This window comes from Myotis yumanensis, unplaced genomic scaffold (genome assembly GCF_028538775.1).
Source record: "Myotis yumanensis isolate MYYU_CA2020_CCGP unplaced genomic scaffold, mMyoYum1.0.hap1 SCAF_3, whole genome shotgun sequence".
Taxonomy (NCBI): Eukaryota; Metazoa; Chordata; class Mammalia; order Chiroptera; family Vespertilionidae; genus Myotis; species Myotis yumanensis.
The window spans coordinates 29,890,811-29,901,781 of NW_027223754.1; positions in this window are offsets into that span (position 1 = coordinate 29,890,811).

Sequence of the window (10,971 nt, forward strand, 5' to 3'; positions counted from 1 at the left end):
AGGCCTCTCTGCGGCCTGCTGGCTCCTTCCGTTCTGTGACTTTTCTACGACTTAGCTGCTCTCTCGGCCAGCTTCTGTTTCTCACAGCTGGTTTATGCAGATCCAGAGACTACCTCTTCTCATCCTTCCAGCCTCCCTTCCTCCTTACTGCCCTCATCCTCTGGGAATTTCACAGGGAAATCCCTGAGAGGAGGGATTTCATTAGCAAGACAATTTTTCAAGGTGACCATTTCATGGGAAACTGTCCAGGCAGTGGGTGGACCACCCCCTCCCGCACCCCCCCATGCCCCCCCCCCCCGCCCCTCGCTGGTAGGTGTTGCTGCGAAAGTAAGGACCACATAGTAAGGAGCAGGGACATCCCTCCAGGGGGATGGGAGAGGGCCCGACAAAGCATTGTGACTATTAAACTGAAGACATTTAAATGTGGTCAACTAAATAAACAAATTGGGTGAATGCTATCCAAGTGAGTACCCCACTTTTAAATTAATGCCTTGTACATTTGGGGTAATAGAATTAAACTTCTATGCTAGTACAACTTTTCCAGCAAAAGTGATGAACAGAGAGGGAGGTACAAACCAAACAAAAAAAAAAGAAAAGCAAGAATGAATTTTTAATCAGATGATTAGTGCTCGTGGAGACGTAAAGAAATAGCTAATAAAAATGAATTGAATAGGAACTTTGCTTTATATAATGTTGTACTCCAAAAACCTGGCATAGTCTCTAAAATCTGTCAGACAATAAAACATTTGAATTAATTATTAATGTAAGTAAATTCATGAGGGTAGAATAAGGGAAAGAAATGAACAGATGTACCTCTGACTTTCTGTTATTTACTGATAGAGGTCAAAGTCTCTCAGATATAAAAATACTGAGCCATTTTCAGGTGGGTTCTGGTGTGGGCATTTTAATATTCCTATTTACTGGTGGGAGGGGAGAATGGAAAGAAAATGATAAATATTACCAAGAGAGAAAGCACTGAGATTTAGAGATACTCAGTAAATGCTTTTTCGGTTTATGGATCTTTGAGGACTAGTTTTAAATAATTATACAAACAGCTCCCTCTTCACCTGGCAACTAAAAGAGATTTCTCTTCTCACTCAATGAACTTTCAATGAACTTTTCATGTATTAATTATGGAGTAGGATGCTCTTGTGTGTTTTCTAGATCCACAAGGTTTTGAAGAGGACACTTGTCCTCAGGTGAATTTTTAAAATATCTTGTTTCATGTGTGGTTCTGTGAATACAATGGCAAATCCAACTGTTGAAGGTAGAGTTATGCAGGTCTGCACAATATACCAGGCCAGAACCCCAAAGTGGCTGGATACCTTCAGAGGTACAGCTCTTCGGATCTGAATTCTCCAAGAAATTCCACACGAAGGAAGACAGCCTTGTTCACGTGACTTAATTCTCCAAGACTTGGTGTCCTCATTTATAAAATGGGGGTACCAGCCATGCCAGCCTCCCAGGGCTGGTGGGACGATAAGATGAAATCACTCATGTGAAGTCACAACAGCATGCTGGGCACACTCAGGTCCTCAGTAAATGTTGGCTACCATTATTCATTATCCCCACGCTAGGGCTTGCTACTGAAGCAGATGCTTTGCAGCGGTTCTCAACCTGTGGGTCGTGACCCCTTTGGCGGTTGAACGACCCTTTCACAGGGGTCGCCTAAGACCATCCTGCATATCAGATTTTTTTTTTATTGCTTAAAATATTACAAAGGGTATTACATATGTGTCCTTTTTTTTTTCTTCCCCGCCCTTGACAATCCCCTGGCCTCCCCTACCCCCCAGTGTCTTATGTCCATTGGTTATGCTTATATGCATGCATACAAGTCCTTCGGTTGCATATCAGATATTTACATTATGATTCATAACAGTAGTAACATTACAGTTATGAAGTAGCAACGAAAATAATTTTATGGTTGGGTCACAACATGAGGAACTGTATTTAAAGGGCCAGAAGGTGAGAACCACTGCTTTAGAGAAAGAAAATCTATCTATGAATAAAAACTGAGTTAGACTTCAACCAGGCTTTTAGAAAGGCCAAAAGAAGGAGAAGCAGAGACCGAGGCAAGAGCCACACCTGGAGAGGTCAGAGGTTTTCATCCGACATCTCAATCCCTCAGAGATGCCTGCACTTCCAGGGGATTTTATAGCCAATGTTCAGGTCTGTACTCATAATTCCTGAAGACCTTTTTCCATCAAATGAACTAGTGACACAAAATCTAATTCAAGAGCAATTAATGTATTTGTAGTTTTCATGTTGTATTCGAACACTGGCCAGTCTGCAAGCTGAATTGTTAGCTGCAGTTTGCATTAAAGTCTCTCTCATTTGGGGGCATGTGACTAATTATTGTAATCGTCTTCTGTTGATATGCATGCCTGGCCCTTTGCGTCACGAGAATGTGTTATCAAGATAACATGAAGAAGTATCAGGGAAATCAATGACAGACGAAAGACTAGCGATGGTGAACATGTTTTATTTTGACCATAAAAGACAATTGTTGATACAATTGCATGTTTTGGCTCTGAAATCTGTTTTACCCTAAGAAAATTTCCTAGGTAAGTGTGGGGTAGAAGAGGTCATGGGGGGCGGGGGGGGGGGGGGGGGGAGGAGGACATCTGTAATACTTTCAACAATAAAGATAAATTTAAAAAAAGAAAAGAAAAAGAAATGGTTGATTCTGAGCATGTTCTATAAATAAGTGCTTTGGCCAGAAGAAGATGCAGCCAATGGTGGACAGCTTTTCCCTCTTCTTAGTGGCCATTCCACTGTGAAAATGTAGGTTTGTTTTCAGTTCCTTCATAGGGAGTCCTTTTCTTGTCGTAGGGAGCTACTTTAGTCTATTTTTTTTAAATGTGTGGCCATTTTTCAAAATAAAAACTATCATTCATTATACTGTGCTAAGCTCTGCACAGGCATTATTTAGGATAGTTCCTACCTGGAATGAAAACACTATTGTTATTCACATTTTACAGATAATAAAACTGGATTAGTAAACACACAGAAGAGAAAAATATCAGGATTTTAATGTAGTCTACATCTTTAATCTTGGTCATTTCTTCTTTTATTTTTTCTCATAACTCTTTCTAAAATTTGAAGGAGGTTTTTCTAGGAATGAAAATGAGAAAAGGGTGCATTGGTCTCCCTATCTGGTCTGGGTTTAATTGGCTTGTGTTTTGATGTTGAAACCCGTGGCTCGTGTTTAGGAACCTGAAAGTCGTAGGAGGCAAACAGCCACACTCGGTGACCAGGAATGCTTCTGGGGCCACTTTAGAGGAGTCTTTGTTCCCTATGTCTTGAGGGGTCAGGGGACTTGCCTTTGCTCCCAATGTTTCCTGCCCTGCTGCTTTCTAAAGCTATCTTCCCACAATTTGAAGATGGGGGCTCTTGTTTTGCTTTGGTTAAAAATGATGCCCAGCCATGGCCAGTGTGGCTTAGTTGGTTGGGCATTGTCCTGTGCACCAGAAGGTTGCTGGTTTGATGGCTCGATTCTTGACCAGGGCACATGTCTAGGTTGCAGGCTTGACCTCTGGTGGGGTCAGGGGGCGTGCTGATTGATGTTGTGCTCTCACAACGATGTCTCTCTCTCTCTCTCTTTTCCACTCCCTCCCTCTCTCTAATAATATTTTTTTAAAAAGAAAAAGATGCCCAGATCAGCGCTGGCTGGCTGGTTGTACATTTAACAATAGACTCTGAAAAAGCCAGCCCAGAACTTAGAAAAGCAAGATTTTAGCAAAATGACACTTGTTTTAAAAGATTCATGCATCATCCCAAGACAACTTATCTCTCCCAGTGTGTGCTCACAATCATTCACCAGTCAGATGTAATTTTTGAAATAATTTCATAATAAAAGTGTTTAGCACCTCAGTTCCCTTACTGAGTTAAAACCACACACTTCTGGTTTATTCTTACATGGCAGGCTACTTTCTTCCTGGTACAATGTAAGTTTCCTTGCACTTACATCATCCTGTATAAGTATAAAACCTTTCCCTCCTTAAGAATCCTGAGGACCCCTAAGAGTTCATCAGCTAAAAGATCCTTTCCCCTGCTAAAGAGTCAATCCCTGCTCGTGTACAGAGAAATGGCCCCATGTGGTCTTCTAACTGTGCAGTGTTCCCATCCTGGTTTGGTTGGAAATGTCACCCTGCCTGTGCTGTGTATATTTCCATTGGCTTGGTTTAGTCCTTCCCTATTGGACTGGCCAGAACTTTCGGCTGCTCTCTGTCATCTGCCCTGAGTGGCATAGGTAAGGTCAGACCCTCCACATTCCAAACTACAGGAGCCCAACCCCCTCCAGGCAGGTGACCCTTATCAAGTTTGGTGCAGCCAAGAGGCCATGTAATGGAGAAACTGAGCTAATCAGCATCATTTGCGTCCTTTTTCATCCTTTATACATAGGAGAGACTCTGGGATTCAAGAAATCATACGCTTCAAATTTGTCTTAGTAGTGTGACAATTAGAAGCAGTGAGGGGAGAACTTTTAGAGATAGGCTCCTAAAATTTAGCTGTGTGGTCATTCCCATAATGGCAATCCAAGTTGTGCTGCTAGAGCCAGTCTTTAAAGAGCTGGCCCGCGAAGGCGCCCTCAGAACCCTTTATTGCAAGCATGTCCCTCTGCTCTGCTGTCAGCAATATCTTTTCTAACAGGTATTATTCTGCTGATATGCTCTTGGAAGCAAAGATGTATGCCAAAAAGATTCCACCACGACAAATGGGGCCAAGATGGCAAGAGCTCAATAATGGGTATCAGGAAAGAATCACTAGTCCAGCTCAGCCTTAAATCAGCAGCAAAATAATAATAAGGGGTGGGGTGGGGAGGAGGAGGAAAAGGAGGAAGTGGTACTCCCAGCATGGGCTGGGAAAAGGATGCAGGAGATGGGCTTCTAGTTCTAAATTTGTTCCTGTCTCCATGATCTTGGGTACATCACTTAACCTCTCTGAGCCTTAGTTTTTTTCATCTGTGAAAGATGAAGGGTTTGGACTAGGCAAACTTAGTATTCTTGGCGCTAAAATTTCATAATTTGAACTTTTAAATAGTACCGGTAACCCAACTCAGACCACAGCCAATGGATCCCTTACTTGAAGGTCTGATCTGAGATTCTAAAGCAACATAATCCTTTAACTTGAGAACGTGGTATTTCCTTATCCATCGCCTGTTCACTCATCTTTTGTTGCAAAAAATTCAACATCTCATTTGCTCTAATTTTCTTTCTTTATATCTTTGTATCTGAGCTTCCCCCAACCCATTCACATTCCTTGCTAATTAGAAGTTCTTTCAAAGAACGTTCTCTTTGACATTTGGACTCTTGATTATTTGGTTTTCCCCTCTTTTTTAAAAAAAAAAATAGAGAAGTTTTAGATTCAAATAAGAGTTGAACTTTTCTCAAAAAAAGCACCCTAAATGTATTGACACACAAAACTGAATATTTTAAAAATAATATTTTTGTTATCCAAAGAATGGTTATTTTTTTTAAATAAATAAGGTGACTATTAGTATTAAGGGGAAATGCCTTATAGTATAAATGCAAAACTCTTCCAAATCCTTTTTTGGGGAACAAAAATCATGAAAGTCTTAAATCAGCAAGTAAAAACATAGCGTCCAGTGATATTGTTTCCTAAATATGCCTGAAACCTGTCATAATCTGTTTTCCTGGAACAATAAAGAAGTGGTTCCAAGGCCCACATCGCTATCATTTTCCAGACAAAGGTTATCTGTGCATTATATTCAATATAGAATTTTCAAATTTTGAAACATTTTATTATTACAGTAATGGCTATTGCCGTTTCTAACAGACACCCTGTCAGAAGGTTTAAAAAATGTATGCCTCGGTTCATGCAAAAAAACACAAAGGTCAAAACTTTTAAAATGTCACTTCTTCTGCAGTTTTGCATAGAAAATACATTGGATCAGTGGGAGGGCTCCTTGCCCATAGAAACAGGCTGGAAGGGAAGAATGTAACCCTGCTGCTGAATTTCCACTTTCGCTGCAGCTGCGGGCTGAGCAGAAAGGCACTGTGGGAGCCTATTGTTACCCCAGCTGGGTAATAGTTTTCTTATTTTACAGTCAGCAACCAAGGGGGGTTAGGGTGTCTCCGTAAAGTGCCTGAAAAAAATATATAACTCCTGCAAATAGATCACTTTCTCCCTCCTCAGTGAGAAATGGGCATCTATCAATTGTGTACTTCGTTTGGCCCTATGGGTGTAATTAAATAGCACAAACAAAAGCTACCTCCACCAGGATGGGACTTTCAAATCCAACGTAGCTCCCTAACAAACCAGGCCTTGAGGGAAGCACAGGGGCTTGGTACCCCGATTGTTTCCTCCATCTACCATCAGCCAATTATTCTTTCTTTTTCACTTTCTTTGAAAGTCCCCTGCCATACAGTAGAAGGACCAAGGCGTGAAACTAAAATTTTAATTTCAAGTGTTTTCAGCAAGGCAGCATAGCAGGCATGCAAGCTCTACCGAGCTTCCAAAGCCGCCGCTGTTTACTACACAGGTTGCTGAATTTGTGTAAATGATGGTTTGGTGGTGGAGACGGTCTTCGTGGCTGAAGTTAGAGCAGTGCCTGGACTTCAGGCTTGTTTTGTTTTTGAACTGGGAATTGCCCACCGAGTTTGTGTTACTATGGAAACTCGTTTTTTAAAGGTGAAAAGTCACGGACCTCTTACTGTTTTCACTGCAGGAATTAATATTCTAGCAACTTAGCAGGAAAGAGCATCTTGCATGCAGGTGAGGCTGCTTTTAGCGATGGGCCCACAGTGAACTATTGAAGTTCCAGCCTCAAAGTCGCAAGGGGACTACGTTTACACATCTCCTAAAGCCAAATGACCTTCAAACCCGATGTTTCAAAGATAAGGAGGCTATTTTGTGCAGAGACGAAAAGGAAACTATGATGGGTTGGAACTACTTTGATTTTTTTTTTCCAGAGCAACCAAAGGGTCAGCTTTCTCATTTCTTAAGAAGTTGCCATTACTGACATTTGAAATGTCCACTTTGATTACTTGGATCTCTGGGAATCCAACAAATACATATGTTTAAATAGAAACAGATAGTGAATAATCCTAGAGTGTGCCAGTGCATTCAAACCAGCTTTGTGACTGCCTGGAAATTCAGAAAGCTGAGGAGAAACTTGACGGATTTTTGTTTTGAAAGTACTAAATAAATGAGATCTGGTTTCTATTCTTTTCATTGGCCTGAGGAAAATTTAAGTTTCAGACATTGTTCTTGGAAAGGAAGAGAAAGCCTCCTCTTGATGTGACTGAGTATAAAAACAGCTCAGAGCACAGACAGTGATAGGAGCATAGTAAATGCTCAATAAACACTTTTCCATTGGCCATACTGGCTGCTTAGCAAAGTGTTAGTTCATTTCGCCAAGACTGACAAATGAGTCAAGAAATGTGTGTATATCAGACTGCATGTGCTTTCCATTCCTAGGGGTTGGTTTTATGACCATGTGATGGTTTCCCTCTCAGAATGGGATTCTGGACATTTGAGCCCTTGGATATGAGCAAACAGCAGCTGCAAAAGGCCAAGATAAGAGCCCAGCTGGGTTGGCTCACCAGTTGAGCATTGACTCAGAAACCAAGAGGTCACCGGTTCAATTCCCAGTCAGGGCACATGCCCAGGTTTCGGGCTCAATCCCAAGGGCTCAATCCCTGGTGGCAGCTGATCAATGATGTTTCTCTCTTATCAATGTTTCTGTGGCCAAGATAAGAGCAAGTGAGGTTTTAATTCTTTGCTATGTGTATGGGTAAGAACAAAATGCCAGAAATCGCCAGTAGGTGCAGGTGATGGGGGCATGTCAGGAGCCAATGGATCCTTTCAGCAGACGTTATCTCCAAGATGGACAGCTTTCACCAGAGATCCAGGATGTAAGGATGCCGAGACATGTGAAGAGCGCAGTGCTTGCAATTCTTCTCATCTCCCGGGATGACAGTGTGGATGGAGCCTAACATACTTCTCCATTAATCTTGGACCTAAATTTCCGTACTCTGCTTGAGAACCTTTCTTTGAGGATGGTATGCAAAACAAGCCTAGACAGGGATAGCTAGGCAACCTGCTGCGAGCTGGGCCCCAGAGCCAGGAGAGCAGGCTGAGTTCAGGCCTCAGCCGCCCAACACTGTGTCAGGGCAAAGGGGCCCTGTCTTCTGCTCTGGGGAGCTGAGAGGAGGTGAGGCCATTTTGAGTGCCAAGTCGGCAAATGGCAGCTCTTTTGGAAAGAGCACATACCACAGTGTGTTGTGAGTTTTCTTGTCTGTCTTTCCCATCAGGCTATGAGCTTCTCCATGGCAAGAATGAGTTCATTGAATTCCTCCTCCTACCCCAGTTCAGAAATGTCTATTGAATGAATGATGAATGAATGAAATCACAACATATTGCAACATTCTGGGGGCAAATGAAAGACCAAAGGAAAGGAACCTCTGGAGAACTTTTTACTGTCCTACCTCACCACTTTTTGCGCCCCCCCTCCCCCCACCTATTCATTCTCCAGCAATTGCCAGTGTAAATCACAAAGTTAAGATAAAACAAGTCTCCATTCTGAAGAGAAAGTAAAAAAACTCTGATGCAAGAAAAGAAATGATTTTAAAGAAAAAGAATGTTCTGTCTATTTTGTCTTTTTATATAAGTTTCACTAAAGTAGATTTCTACATTTCAATGATCCCATTGGGACAGTGGCCTATTTTACTTAAAATGCTTTTGTTGAGATCCTGGCATTTTCCCTTAATATATTAACACCCTCAGAGATGACTTCTGTCAAATTGAGAAATTTCTCTTGGCATTTTAGGGAGACAAAGCATTTGGGGGGTGGGATGGATAAAATCATCAGACCTGATTGTGTTTCAATTTTCTCATCAGTGAAACAGGGATAATAATACCTACTTTTCCTAATCGACCGAGTCATGTGGATGATAAATAAATAATGGTAGTGAATGCTTTGGAAAGATTCAAGTGAAAAGCAGAGTGGATTTTCAAAACAAACTTGGGTGTCAATCTTCTACTTGTGGCCAACTTGAAGAAAGGAGAAGATAAGTAAGAGGAGAAATACTGGGTGGCAATGAATTTTGAAGCCTTTACAGTTAATTCCAAATTAATGATAATAAAGATTAAAAATTTGTAATAAAGGGGAGGTTATGTTGTTTTAAGAGAGAAAAGGCATGCTTCAAGGGAAAACCTAATAATATTCTTGCACTAAAAATGTTAAACTATCTTAGTAAAAATGAGGAGTTACAAGGAGGGAACAGATAGAAGATTACAATTATTTTATCTTAATTGCTTTGTGTGAAGGGAAGAGTGAGGAAATAGAATAATTTGGTTTTGGTTTTCATCTAATAGTTGAAAATGTGAGTAGATAATACTAGCTAAATAAAAAAGTACGGAAATGAAAAATTACCAGAAGGAAAAATTAGAATGTCAAGTAAATCAAACCATCCAAAATAAGGAAAAGAAAAAAGAAGATAGATAGGGTAAAGTATAACAAAATAATAATCATAAAGTAAGACTCTGAAATAACATATCCAGTATTACACTAAATGTGAATGAGATAAATTGCTCTATTAAAATCAGAATCTGTCAAACTGTGCTTTAATAAAAAAAAAACTCAGCTATATGTTGTTTCAAAAAATTCTTCTAACAAAATGGTAAGGAAAAGTTGAAAATAAAGAACAAGCAAACAGACATTAGCATATACAAACAGAAAGAAGTGATGATATTAGTAGCAGATGAGGCTGAAGCTCAGCAGTTGAGCTTTGACCCAGGAACCAAGAAGTCTCAGGTTCAATTCCTGGTCAGGACACATACCCTGGTTGCTGGCTTGATCCCCAGTAGGAGGCGTGCAGGAGGCAGCCAAAAGATGATGTTTCTATCTCTCTACCCCTCTCCCTTCCTCTCTAAAAATCAATAAAAACATACTTTTTAAGAAAAACAACCTCTGACCATCTAGTTATCAAATCAAAGGTCCTATAATTTCTATCTCCTTTAAAAAATAGCAGATGATAAAGAATTTAGGACTAATGGCTCTAAAAGACAAAAGAAGTCATTGTGTAGTAATAAAATCCACAATTTGTTAAGATAACCATTAACTTAAATGTGCCAAACAATGCAGTAACTATAGATAGACAACAACAACAAGATAAATGAAATAAAATAACATAACAGTTTCCATTATAATGGAACTAAAACATCCCAAAATAAGTGAACATGATTTGTAAATGTTAATGAGAGCCTTCATATGCCTTCAATGGCTAGTAAGTAATGAGAACTTTTAAAAATGCAAATCCCACCTGCATTCTTAATTTAGATCATAGCACTCAATATAAGAACCAATAAATCTCAAGAATTATCTTGGGCTTGTCAGGTACTCAAAAAAGTCCCTAATATTAATTGGTGTTCAAAACAAGTAAGTGGGCAATTAGTTGGCTGACTTGCTCAATGTTAAAGACTTGGGGTGGTGCTATGTGGAAACCCTCTAATTACATGCCTTAAGTGTACCTAAAGCTTACAGAATGATTTTGCTTCTGTAGGAGAACTAGAACCATCTCCAACATATTCCCAAATAAGTACATTTTTTCCTTAAACATCACTGTACCTTGCTTTATGCATAGACATGTTTGTAAGAAGTTCTATGTAAATCAAATCACACTTTCCAGTTGACTAACCTACCATTTCAAATTTGTTTTCTTTCTTGATTGATTTTCAATTGACAGTGGTGCTTACATTTTAGCTTTAAGTTTTTCTTCCCTGAGTTATTCTACTGAAGCATTAATAATCACTAAACAAGTGATTAACTCCATTTAGAGACAACTGTTTAAAAGAAACCTTCAGTGAATCCTTCTGTAAAGTACCCTTTTGTTAAGTGAAGGCTCCTCTGTAATATGAATAGTAACCCATAATTTACCTGTTTGGAAAGTGTAGTGGATACCTCCTTTTGTTCTGTAGCATCTGTAGCTCTCCTTTGGTAACTAT